Below are 13,558 nucleotides of genomic sequence, written 5' to 3' on the forward strand. Positions count from 1 at the left end.
CGAACGGCCCAGTGTTTGTGTTGTGTGTAACTTCACTTCCGTAACATTATGTGATGGTTTCGCTGAACTGTATTGCCGAAACTATGTTGGAACGCACGGCGCAAGTGTTTGGAACGCATCGCGCATGCGCAGTACGCAACAACGTGGCCCGTGTTTGTGTTGTGTGTAACATCACTTCCGTAACATTATGTGATGGTTTCGCTGAACTGTATTGCCGAAACTATGTTGGAACGCACGGCGCGAGCGTTTGGAACGCATCGCGCATGCGCAGTACGCAACAACGTCACTTCCGCACCATCCTGTGATAGGCATCAAACTGTGACACTACAACGGCTCACCTAATCTGTTGAAACACCGCCAGATCTCGCGAGACAGTCGCTAAGGGCTCTGAGACTTCTACAGTTTGTCTCCCTTTCGTAGGGTTGGTCTCCAACAACATGGCCGCCACTGTCAATGGCACAGAGGCGTCGAGAACCAAAACTACCCTCACATCAACCGGGGCTGGACGTTATTTATGAATGGCTAAAACATCGGTTTTGAAAAAAAATTTTTTTAACATTGGCTGGGAAAGAATATTAAATCTGCAAAATCATGGCTGGGAATATGAATAATTTGTTATTTCGTAATAATTTTGTATTTTCTTAGTTTATAACTGGCTATAGATGACCCCCCCAGCCAGTGATTGTTGGGGGTCAAATCCCCAGCATTGCTGGATAATTGCCATGATATTATTTATGATCCTTTTTATCAGTGTCACAACTTTTTAAACTTAATGAGAAATATATAAATTGATAGTTAATTATTTATGGACTTGAGGATGTGCTGTGGGATCACTTGGAAATAATGGAATAAAATAGGAAAGAAAAAAAAAAACACATGGCAGCGGTGGGATTCGAACCCACGCCTCCAGAGAGACTGGAGCCTAAATCCAGCGCCTTAGACCGCTCGGCCACGCTACCCTGTTGGTGTTGTGCAGAGAGCCATAAGGATCATCACTGACTTTGTGTGACGTCATTGTAACCATTGGCTTTGTTGTAGGAAGGTGCCTGTGCCAGAGAAAATAGCACAATTGAGTGCAAGCAAAGATTATTGTAGCTACTATGTGCTGCAAGTTCATCAAGTATGATTGCTTCCTTTTTTTTTAAACTCCACCCCAGCACTCTGCACTAATACTACCAAACCAGACCACTGCGCTCTGCATTACATCGTACTGACCTCTGAGCTCTGTGTTACATACTCCTGACCTCTGCATTATCCATGATTTTCTGCTGACCTCTGAACTCCTTATTAATTACTCTTGACCCCTACACTCTGCATTATTTAGTATTCAACTCTGCTTAACATACTACTGACATCTGAACTCTGTGTTACTTACTACTGACCCCTGCGCTGTATGTTACGTTTTAATGACCTCTGAACTCTACATTACTTACTCCAGACTCCTGCACTCTATGTTTACTAACTCCTAACCCCTGAGCACTGCACTGCTTACTCCTGACCTCTGACATCTGCATCAGTTACTCCACCCTGCATTGCATGGTACTGATATCTGAACTCTGACCCCTGCCCTGTGCATTAAATACTACTGGTCTCTGAACTCTGCGTTACATACTAATGAGCCCAAGCTCTGCCATGATACTGGCCCCTGCGCTCTCTGTTACATCGTACTAACCTCTGAATCCTGCATTATTTTATACTTAACCCTGCATTATATACTACTGACCCCTGCACACTAAGCATTATTTATTTCTTGCTCCTGCACACTGTGTTATTTACTCCTGTTTCCTGCACTCTGTGTTACATATGCCGATGACTGAACACTGTGTTACCCAATCCTTACTTCTGCACTCTGCATTGCATACTACTGACCTCTGAACTCTGTTACTTACTATTAACCATTGGACTCTGGCTTACATTGTACTGACTGTTGAACTCTGCATTACTTACTACTGATCTCTCCCATAGTACTAGTACTACATACTAGTGCCTTTGAACTCTGTGTTATTTACTCCTAATCCCTGAACTCTGTGTTACTCCTGATACCCCCGAATATTGTGTTACTTACTCCTGATCCCCAAACTCTGTGTTACTTACTCTTAATCCCCAAACTCTGTGTTATTCCTGATCCCCAAACTCTGTGTTTCTTACGCCTGATCCCCAAACTCTGTGTTACTCCTGATCCTCAAACTCTGCGTTACTTACTTCTGATCCCTGAACTCTGCGTTACTTACTTCTGATCCCTGAACTCTGCGTTACTTACTTCTGATCCCGAACTCTGTGTTACTTCTCCTGATCCCCAAACTCTGTGTTACATATGCCCAATGACTGAACACTACGTTACCCAATCCTTACTTCTGCACTTTGCATTGCATACTACTGACCCCTGAACACACAGACATATTTGCAGGCATTTTGGCGTATCACATTGTACCCCTATACCTCTCTCCATACTTCATCTATCACATTGTACCCCTATAACTCTCTTTATACCTCTCCTTTATCACAATGTACCCCTATACCTCTATCCATACTTCATCTATCACAGTGTACCCCTATACCTCTCTACTTACCTCCTAATGTATCACAGTGTACCCCTATACCGCTTCTATCACAGTGTACCCCTATATCTCTTCTATCACAGTGTACCCCTATACCTCTCTTTATACCTCTCCTTTATCACAGTGTACCCCTATACCTCTCTTTATACCTCTCCTTTAGCACAGTGTACCCATATACCTCTCTTTATACCTCTCCTTTATCACAGTGTACCCCTATACCTCTCCCCATACCTCCTCTATATTACAATGTACCCCTTTACCTCTTCTATCACAATGTGCCTCCATAACTCTCTTTATACCTCTCCTTTATCACAATGTACCCCTATACCTCTCCACTTACCTCCTAATGTATCACAGTGTACCCCTATACCTCTTCTATCACAGTGTACCCCTATAACTCTCTTTATACCTCTCCTTTATCACAGTGTACCCCTATACCTCTCCCGATAACCCCTCTGTATCACAGTGTGCCCCTATAACTCTTCTATCACAGTGTGCCCTTATAACTCTTCTATCACAGTGTACCCCTATAACTCTTCTATCACAGTGTACCCCTATAACTTTTCTATCACAGTGTACCCCTATAACTCTTCTATCACAGTGTACCCCTATAACTCTTCTATCACAGTGTGCCCCTATAACTCTTCTATCACAGTGTGCCCCTATAACTCTTCTATCAAAGTGTACCCCTATACCTCTTCTATCACAGTGTGCCCCTATAACTCTTCTATCACAGTGTGCCCCTATACCTCTTCTATCACAGTGTAGCCCTATACCACTTCTATCACAGTGTGCCCCTATAACTCTTCTATCACAGTGTAGCCCTATACCACTTCTATCACAGTGTGCCCCTATTACTCTTCTATCACAGTGTGCCCCTATAACTCTTCTATCACAGTGTACCCCTATAACTCTTCTATCACAGTGTACCCCTATAACTCTTCTATCACAGTGTGCCCCTATAACTCTTCTATCACAGTGTAGCCCTATACCACTTCTATCACAGTGTGCCCCTATAACTCTTCTATCACAGTGTAGCCCTATACCACTTCTATCACAGTGTGCCCCTATTACTCTTCTATCACAGTATACCCCTATAACTCTTCTATCACAGTGTGCCCCTATACCTCTTCTATCACAGTGTACCCCTATAACTCTTCTATCACAGTGTGCCCCTATAACTCTTCTATCACAGTGTGCCCCTATAACGCTCTTTATACCTCTCCTTTATCACAGTTTACCCCTATACCTCTCTCAATGCCTCCTCTATATCACAATGTACCCCTATGCCTCTCTCTATATCACTCCTTTATCACAGTGTACCCCTATACCGCTTCTACCACAGTGTGCCCTTATACCTCTTCTATCACAGTGTGCCCCTATAATGGGGGTATATTCCCCATTCTCCTCTATATCACACTGTGAGTCTCTTTATAACCCTTCTATAGATGACTGCACTTCTTACACACTTTCATACTGAACCATTTCAGCATTCTCCTCCATTCATCACACCCCACACCTCCCCCTATGCAGACTGAAGTAAGATAAGCTAAGGAAGGGGATGTGAAGGGAACACTGAGTGCAGGAAATTCTGATGATACACATGACAGTGCAAACATATTGGCAGTGAAGAAAAAAGAACAAAGTAACAGAAAAGTAGCATGGTGAGAGCTCAGACAGTCTGGCAGATTATGTACACTAGCACGTGGTCGGCGTTTGTCCTCACAGGCTCTGTGGCGCAATGGATAGCGCATTGGACTTCTAGCTGGTGAAGCGATTCAAAGGTTGTGGGTTCGAGTCCCACCAGAGTCGAGTTTTGCTCCAGGATTGTCAATCTACAAGTAGCTGAGTTCAGAGGAGGGGGGAGATCCTAGGAGTACATGTGTAAACTGCTTGTAATAGAAACTTCCTGTGTGTAAAGAGGTTGTAAAAGTGAGATTGTAGATCACATGGTGTTGTATAGACAGTAATGTGTGTTTTTTTTTTTTTTTTTTAAATCATTTATAAGGATAGAACTTCATTCCCCAGGCTGCTTAGCTCATCAGTATATTAGCAGATCAATCCATAGATCATAGGAGGTCTTTGCTGTCTAATTTGCCAGTTTTCGGGACAATCTCATGTCTATGGATCCTTTCTCACTGATCTACTTTTGGTGTTTAACCACTTCAGCCCCAGAAGGATTTACCCCCTTCCTGACCAGAGCACTTTTTGCGATTCGGCACTGTGTCGCTTTAACTGACAATTGCGCGGCCGTGCGATGTTGTACCCAAACAAAATTGACGTCACTTTTTCTCACAAATAGAGCTTTCTTTTGGTGGTATTTGATCACCTCTGCGGTTTTTATCTTTTGCGCTATAAACAAAAAAAGAGCGTCAATTTAAAAAAAAAAAAAGCAATATATTTAATTTTTTTGCCGTAATAAATATCCACAACAAAATATATAAAAAATATAAATTTCTTTTGTGTAAAAAATTGTTAAAAAAGACACACACACCGTTGGGGAAAGTCCTTTATTAAAAAAATAAAAAAATAAAAAATAAAGATTCCAGCGGTGGTAATCCACTCTTGCTATCCAGCGAAGGATGATCATCTCTCCGGGGTCCAGCAATGGCTGATCTGATCCAGCGATGGGTGATCTCTCCCGATGGTCCAGCGCAGTACATCCATCCTGTCACCACCGGAGACACTGCGGGAATCCCGGCAGCCTGACACGTCTTAGCTGAGGAGGATGGGGCCATCCGTCACCTGACCCCGCCCCCTCTGATGTAATGCAGGTTTCCGTTACATCAGAGGGGGGCGGGTCACCCATACATCACTGGGGAGGCCCGGGTTTCCCCTTGCGTCAGAGGGGGCAGGGTCAGGTGATGGGTGGCCCCGTCCTCCTCAGCTAAGACGTGTCAGGCTGCCGGGATTCCCGCAGTGTCTCCGGTGGAGACAGGATGGATGCGCTGCGCTGGACCATTGGGAGAGATCAGCCATCGCTGGACCCCGGAGAAGAGATCAACCATCGCTGGATAGCAAGAGTGGATTACCACCGCTGGAATCTTTTTTAAATTTTTTTTTTATTGTTAATAAAGGACTTTTCCCAACGGTGTCTGTGTGTTTTTTAACACTTTTTTACACTTTCTTTGTGAAATGTTAGGGGTACTTTTGTACCCCCTTACCATTTCAAAAAGGGGGGGGCGGGATCTGGGAGTCCCCTTGTTAAAGGGGGCTTCCAGATTCTGATAAGCCCCCCGCCCGCAGACCCCCACAACCACCGGCCAGGGTTGTGGGGATGAGGCCCTTGTCCCCATCAACATGGGGACATGGTGCTTTGAGGGGTCACAGATGTTGAGGGCATGTGGCCTGGTACAGTTCAGGAGGGGAGGGCCGCTCTCTCGTCCCCCCCTCTTTTCCTGCGGCCTGCCAGGTTGCGTGCTCGGATAAAGGGTCTGGTATGGATTTTTAGGGGGACCCCCCCACATCAAATTTTTTTTCAATTTGATGCGGGGTTCCCCTTAATATCCATACCAGACCTGAAGGGTCTGGTACGGATATTTAGGGGGACCCCCACGTCAATTTTTTTTAAAAATTTGACACAGGGTTCCCCTTAATATCCATACCAGACCTGAAGGGCCTGGTAATTGAATTTAGGGGAACCCCCACGCTTTTTTTTTTTTTTTTTTTAAATCAATGAATGAATTGCACTCCGTAATACAGAGACCACTCATTGAGTGTTCTCTGTATTACGGGAGCCGACAATTGAAAGTGATTTTAAAAGACTTTTTTTCCTTGCGAAATGACACTTTGTGCTGGGACAGTTCTAAGCACCAGAAACATGCGCCCCTTCACAGGCATACTATAGACACCCCCCAGGTACGAAATTTAAAGGAATATTACACTTTTATTGTTTCACTTTAATCATTATTAAAATCACTGCTCCTGAAAAAAACTGACGTTTTTAAAACTTTTTTTTTGCATTGATCCATGTCCCCTGGGGCAGGACCCAGGTCCCCAAACACTTTTTAGGACAGTAACCTGCATATTACCCTTTAAAATTAGCACTTTAGATTGTGAATGTTCGAGTCCCATAGACTTGACCATAAAGTTGACACGAAGTTTAGGTCTGTTTGCAGGTTCTGTTGCGAACTGAACCGTTGGGTGTTAGGCTCCTCCTTACTTACCAGATAGATTTGACCTCTTTACTTAAAAAGAAAGTCAAGTACCGCTTTGGCAGGATAATGCCAGTTCGCATATGTGGACTGGAGATGTAAAAAACTTCCTCTCTGGAGTTAGGCATGGAATATATGGGAAACGCAATAGAGATCCATAGCATAATTCTATTTATTAAAAGAGTAAATATACCATTGGCTGAGATACCCCATATACTCCTAATCTCTCTTTGCAATTCCCTTGTTTTATCTAATGCCGCCAGGTACCCGGCCACCTAGCGACAGAAGAGAGAAGTGCAGAAATTCCAGAATTGGGGCAAAGTCATTTGACCCCCTAGCAATTGGCCAAGGCAACTATCACTTGGCAAATAAATTTAAGGCCAACCCTGCCTAAACTTTAGGGTGCTACATAAGGTTAATAATATAACTTAGATTACAAAATCTTCAATTTTACTCAAATTAGTTAATGTAAAAATGAATACACCCAAAAACAAAAACTACTACATCTAATATTTTGTATGACCTCCATGATTTGTAAGGACAGCACCAAGTCTTCTAGGCATGGAATGAACAAGTTGGTGACATATTGCAACATCTATCTTTTTCCATTCTTCAAGAACGACCTCTTTTAGAGCCTGGATGCTGGATGGAGAGTGATGCTCAACTTGTCACTTCAGAATTCCCCATAGGTGTTCCCCGATTGGGTTCAGATCAGGAGACATCCTTGGCCACTGAATCACTTTCACCCTGTTCTTCTTTAGAATACAACAGTGGCCTTAAATGTGTTTTTGGATCATTGTCATGTTGGAATAGTGCACAACGACCAAGGGCACGAAGTGATGGTAGCATCTTCTCTCTCGGTATAGAACAGTACATATGTGAATTCATGATACCATCAATGAAATGCAGCTCCCCGACACCAGCAGCAACCATGCAACCCCACAGAAGGACACTGCCACCACCATGTCTCACTGTAGGCACCATGCATTTTTTCTGTGCTCCTCACCTTTGCTACACAGTGAGTTTTAAAGCCATTAGTTCCAAAAACATTTACCTTGGTCTTATCACTCCAAAGTACAGAGTCCCAGAAGTCTTCTTCTACTTCAGCATGAGCCTTGGCAAATTCTAGGCAGGCTTTTTTGTGCATGGGCTTTAGGAGAGGCTTTCTACGTGGACGATAGCCATGCATACCATCCCTCCGCAGTGTATGCGGAAACAATCCCCCCAGTTTGGCTTTCGGCTTCTTTAGCTAACTGCAGTGGACACGCATAGTTATTTTCTTCAACCCTTCTTATCAGAAGACGCTCCTGTCAAGGTGTTAACTTCCATGGATGGCCTGAATGTCTCTGTGAGATGGTTGCAGTTCCATCTTTGTTACATTTTTGTATCACTTTTGCTCCAGTATTCTGACTGATAAGTAAAGCTTTGCTGATCTTCTTGTAGCCTTCACCTTTCTTGTGTAAATAAATTGTTTTCTTTCTCAGGCCTTGTGACATTTCTCTTCCATGTGGTGCCCTTACTGACAACATGGAATGGGAAGGGGGTTTCTTTCTACTGCGCATGCGCGAGTTGCGCAACACAATGGGAATGGTCCGTGCTGTATCTGGGACCCGTGTGTGTCCCAGCAGACAGTGCGGCGGGACAGGAAGAGGCATAGACTCCCGTGGGAGTCTATGCCCGGAAGTGGGTGCACCCCCCTTCCCCCTGAAAGGTGCCAACTGTGATACCGGAGGGGGGGAGGGTTCCGATGAGTGGAAGTTTCACTTTAGGGTGGAACCCCGCTTTAAGTATTAAGAAACATCCTTTTATAATCAGCTGTCTGCTGGACACCTGCTTAGTGAATAATTAGACTCACCTGTAGTTGAATTCTTGTTAATTAGAATTTTGTTGTTTAAAATTTAGCTTAGCTCCTAAGACTTTTATTGGGGTGTATTTATTTTTGCAACATGGTCTTGAATGAATTTGTTAGGAAAAAAAATTTTTTTTTTGTGGGTGCAAATTAACAAATTAACTTGGTTGCAATTAAGGATAAGCTCCGCCGTGTTCGCACACCCCACGTGCAGAGCCGCCAGGAAGTCGGCACTGCGCTAATCACAGGCAGTGAGACATTGTCCCGATGCGCAGCTGCAGAGATCGGGAAATGTCTCACTGCCTGTGATTAGCGCAGCACAGTGCCGACTTCCTGGCAGGCTCTGCACGTGGTGTGTGTGAACACGCCAGAGCTCATCCTTAGTTGCAATCAATGGCCCAAATTTGTGGGAGTATTTTGTAGTGTAGTGTCCTATAGAAAATGTTGATTTAGAAAGGAAAATACGTTTCCTGACAAATTTGTTGGGGTTGTACTCATTTATACTGAGCACTACATATTAACAAACAATTATGAGTAGATTCCACAGGCTCTGTGGCGCAATGGATAGCGCATTGGACTTCTAGCTGGTGTAGTGATTCAAAGGTTGTGGGTTCGAGTCCCACCAGAGTCGAGTTTTGCTCCAGGATTGTCAATCTATCAGTAGCTGAGTACAGAGGAGGAGATTTATTACGGATCCTAGTAGTACATGTGGTTATGTGTCAACCACCAGCACCTGCTTGTAATAGAAACTTCCTGCATGTAAAGAGGTTGTGAAGCTAATTTGCAGATCAAGTTGTATAGAAGTAAATATGTATGTTCTTACTTTGATTTTATCATTGATATGAGGTTGGCTTACTTGAATAGAAGTTTATTTCCCTGGCTCCTCTCAGTGTTCTCTGCTTTTGCGCTTCTTCTTGTGGCTTACATCTTATGCCACGTACACACGAGCAGACTTTTCGATGGACTAGGTCCGACGGAACAAATCCCCCGGACAATTCAATTGTGTGTGGGCTTCATCGGACCTTTGTTGTCGAAAAATCTGTCATACTTTAGATTTAAGAGATGTTTCAAATCCTTCCGACGGTCTCGAGTCCGGTCGAAAAATCTGTTCGTGTGTATGCTAGTCCGACGGACTAAAACGGACGCTAGGGCAGCTATTGGCTACTGGCTATGAACTTCCTTATTCTAGTCCGGTCGTACGTCATCACGTTCAAATCTGTCAGACTTTGATGTGCTTGTGTGTGGCCAAGTCCGTTCATTCGGGAAGTCATTCGGAACTCCGCCGAAAGTCCGTCAGGAAAACCGTCGGACCTAGTCCATTGAAAAGTCCGCTCAGGTGCATGCGGCATAAGGTTACTGGTATATTAGTAAATAAATCTATACGTCATATGAGATCATTGTTGTTCAATTTTCACAGTTTCGTATTAATTATTTACGTAAAATATTTGTTTTTGAAATAAACATTTAATATTAGGTGCCCCCATGACACTGGATACACAGAGCACTACGGATTATCTAAAGACAAAGCACAGCAGAACCTGTTTACATTCAGACTCTCTCTTTATATAACTTCTCTAATGCTATACTTACAGTATAGGAAAAACTAACATTTATTTTGTTGCCAAGAAGCACCGTTTTAGCTTATAGATCACATGAGATCATTGTCACCCAATTTGGCAGTTTTTGAAAGGATTGGATAAAAATATCATTAATATGGGTAGCTGCAGACAATGTCAACTAAAGCTGGCAATGCATGGGTGGAATTTGGTTAGAAAACACAAAAAAAATCTGTTTTCAGAACATTTATTTGATTTTTCCAGTAGGTAATGAAGAGGCAGAGGCGGGGTGGAAACATTTTTGTGAATTAACTTAGCTCTAAGGCTTAATGCACACGGAACGTTTTAAAACCTGTCCTGAACGATTTAACTTGACACATAGTAACCGATGTTTAAAAACATCCGTTTTGCTGCGTTTACAAAGTGTGTTTAGCCGAGTTTGCAAGCATTTAAAATTGTTATTTCTTTTGCAAATTGTAAAAAACAAAAAAAAACGCCTGTAAATGAAACGCTTCTAAACGCGAGCTACCGCGTTTACAAGCTGTTACAGGCATTTGCCGCTGAACGCATTTTTTTGCTTTCCAAAAAATGCTTCTAAACTCAACTGCCTAGAAATTACTATAAATGACCCTGTGTACATGTACTGATAAGATAACATAGATGAGAGCGGCTAAAAAAAAATAAAAAAAAATAAAAATGCCCAACTGCTCCTAAACGTCTGTTTACCAGCAGCAGTGTACATGAGGCCTAACAGTGTATGTAGTTTTCATATGGAAAATTCAATTTATTCCAAAATCGAATGTCAGTGTTTAAATTAAAACAATTCAATTTCAGAACATTTGTTCAATTTTTCTTTAGTTAATTAGGTTTTCCTCGAATAAATGTAATGTGGTTTTTATTCAGGAAATTCCAAGCATTCCCAAATCAAAAGTTAAAAGCAAAGGAAATTTTAAAGCACTTTCATTAAAGAGGAACTGCAGTCTGCTCACATAATCTGTAATAAAAACATCTTTGCCATTCCGAAGCTTCCCTCCAACCACTTTGCATATTGTTTTATATATACTGTGATTCTGTACTTGCCAAATATGCTGCAGAAATCTCCCTCCACTGAGTTTGGCTGCAGCCATTTTAACTGTGGGCAGCTAAAGCTGCTGCCTGTTCACTTCCTGGATTTCCACAGACACACACCTCCGGCTATGCAGCCCTGCAGCTTTCATTGGCCCTCTTATGACTCACCCCCCTCCCTTCCTAGCAAATTCTCACAAGCGTGAGAGAGAGAGAGAGAGCTGTGCATGATGTCATAAGCCTAGGCTAATGACCAGACAAGAAACAGGACGTGGGCTGTATAAGATATTTACTGGCAGAAAAAAAAAATCTTTTACTATCCAAAGTTAAAACAATAAGGGCAGAAGATTTAATAGATGGGAAGTTGAAAAAATGACTGAAGGTCTGCTTTAAATCACCAGATTAACCACTTGCCTACCGGGCACGTTCACCCCCCTTCCTGCCCAGGCCAATTTTCAGCTTTCAGCGATATAGCACTTTCAATGACAATTGCGTGGTCATGCAAAACCAAAACAGAATTTTTATAATTTTTTTTCCACACAAATAGAGATTTCATTTGGTGGTATTTAAACAGTACTGGGTTTTCTATTTTTTTTTGCTAAATAAAAACCAAAAAGTTTGAAAAAATCTCAAACTTTTTCATAGTTTGTTGTAAAATTTTGCAAACAGGTCATTTTTTTTTCTTTCACTGATGGACCCTGATGGAGTCCACTGATAGGTGGCACTGATGGGCCCTAGTAGGTGGCACAGATAGGTGAAATTGGTGGAGGCACTGATGGGCACTGATTGGCAGCTCTGGTAGGCACAGATTGTCAGCGCTGGTGGGCCTTGTTGGGACTACACCGATTAACAGGACACTGATAATCAGTGCCCAGAGTATCAGTGTGCAAGTCCCTTTTACAGAAGCCGGTATTCAGCTCTCCTCTCCTTCCTCATGCTGTCAGCCTGAGGAAAGGAGTGCCAAAAAACCAGCATAGGTTTACCTCTGTGGCAAGCCGTGATTGGAGACAGCTGATCATGTGGTAAAGAGCCAATGATTGGCTCTTTACCTCAATCTGTAATCCACAGTGTCTGAAGGACACTGTGGAATACACAGCGTGCCGTCTGCGCACCACAGCGGGCCAAAGGCGGGCACAATCATTGGAAGCCGTCATATGACGGCGACCCAGAACTATACTGTAGCCGTCATCCATTCAGCAAGTGTTAAGATACCTGGAATGGGGGGGATTAAGCAAATATATGGGGAGTCCTCTGAATGGTCAGGGGTGGGTAGTGGGGCCCCCCAGGGTTCTGTCCTGGGACCAATCCTATTTATTTTGTTCATAAATGACCTGGAGGATGGGGTAAACCATTCAATCTCTGTATTTGTGGACGATACTAAGCTAAGCAGGGCAATAACTTCTCCGCAGGATGTGGAAACCTTGCAAAAAGATCTGAATAAATGAATGGGGTGGGCAACTACATGGCAAATGAGGTTCACTGTAGAAAAATGTAAAATAATGCATTTGGGTGGCAAAAATATGAATGTAATCTACTCACTAGGGGGAGACCTCTGGGGGAATCTGGGATGGAAAAGTACCTGGGGGTCCTAGTAGATGTTGCTGCTAACAAAGCAAACAGAATATTGGCTTGCATTAAAAAGGGGATCAACTCCAGAGATAAAACGATAATTCTCCCGCTCTACAAGACTCTGGTCCGGCCGCACCTGGAATGTGCTGTCCAGTTCTGGGCACCAGTCCTCAGGAAGGATGTGCTGGAAATGAAGTGAGTACAAAGAAGGGCAACAAAGGGTCTGGAGTATATTAGTTATGAGGAAAGGTTGCAAGCACTGAACTTATTCTCTCTAGAGAAGAAACGCTTGAGAGGGGATATGATTTAAATATTCAAATACCATACTGGTGACCCCATAATAGGGATAAAACTTTTTTGCGGAAGGGAGTTTAACAAGACTCGTGAGCACTCATTAAAATTAGAAGAAAAGAGGTGTAACCTTAAACTATGTAGAGGGTTCTTTACTGTAAGAGTGGCAAGGATGTGAAAATTCCCTTCCACAGGCGGTGGTCTCAGCGGGGGGCATTGATAGTTCCAAAAAACTATTAGATAAGCACCTGAACGACCACAACATACAGAGATATACAATGTAATACTGACATATAATCACACACATAGGTTGGACTTGATGGACTTTTTTAAACCTCACCTACTATGTAAGTATGTAAAAATAGGTGAGAACACCGTATCTGACCTCAACTATTTCATAAACACGCATGATCAGGTAATTGTTTTCGTCAAAATGAATGCTCGGGCGAACTGAAGGTATGCATTTCCACATGAAATATCTGCTGACAATTGGATCGTGCCTGCTCGTCTGACCAT

At 43.0% G+C, this 13,558-nt stretch overlaps 3 non-coding genes across 3 annotated transcripts; 2 read left to right on the forward strand and 1 right to left on the reverse strand.

Moving 5' to 3' along the window:
• Nucleotides 1–877: 877 nt before the first annotated feature.
• Nucleotides 878–959, reverse strand: TRNAL-UAG (transfer RNA leucine (anticodon UAG)). The gene has a single exon. It is a non-coding gene; the product is annotated as a tRNA-Leu (tRNA).
• Nucleotides 960–4,285: 3,326 nt separating this feature from the next.
• On the forward strand, nucleotides 4,286–4,370 carry TRNAR-UCU (transfer RNA arginine (anticodon UCU)). The gene is given in 2 exon segments: nucleotides 4,286–4,322; nucleotides 4,335–4,370. It is a non-coding gene; the product is annotated as a tRNA-Arg (tRNA).
• Nucleotides 4,371–9,107: 4,737 nt separating this feature from the next.
• Nucleotides 9,108–9,192, forward strand: TRNAR-UCU (transfer RNA arginine (anticodon UCU)). Its single transcript is given in 2 exon segments — nucleotides 9,108–9,144; nucleotides 9,157–9,192. It is a non-coding gene; the product is annotated as a tRNA-Arg (tRNA).
• Nucleotides 9,193–13,558: the final 4,366 nt, after the last annotated feature.

Source organism: Lithobates pipiens, unplaced genomic scaffold (genome assembly GCF_037356315.1).
Source record: "Lithobates pipiens isolate NorthernLeopardFrog02 unplaced genomic scaffold, aLitPip1_a1.2 Scaffold_8, whole genome shotgun sequence".
Classification (NCBI taxonomy): domain Eukaryota; kingdom Metazoa; phylum Chordata; class Amphibia; order Anura; family Ranidae; genus Lithobates; species Lithobates pipiens.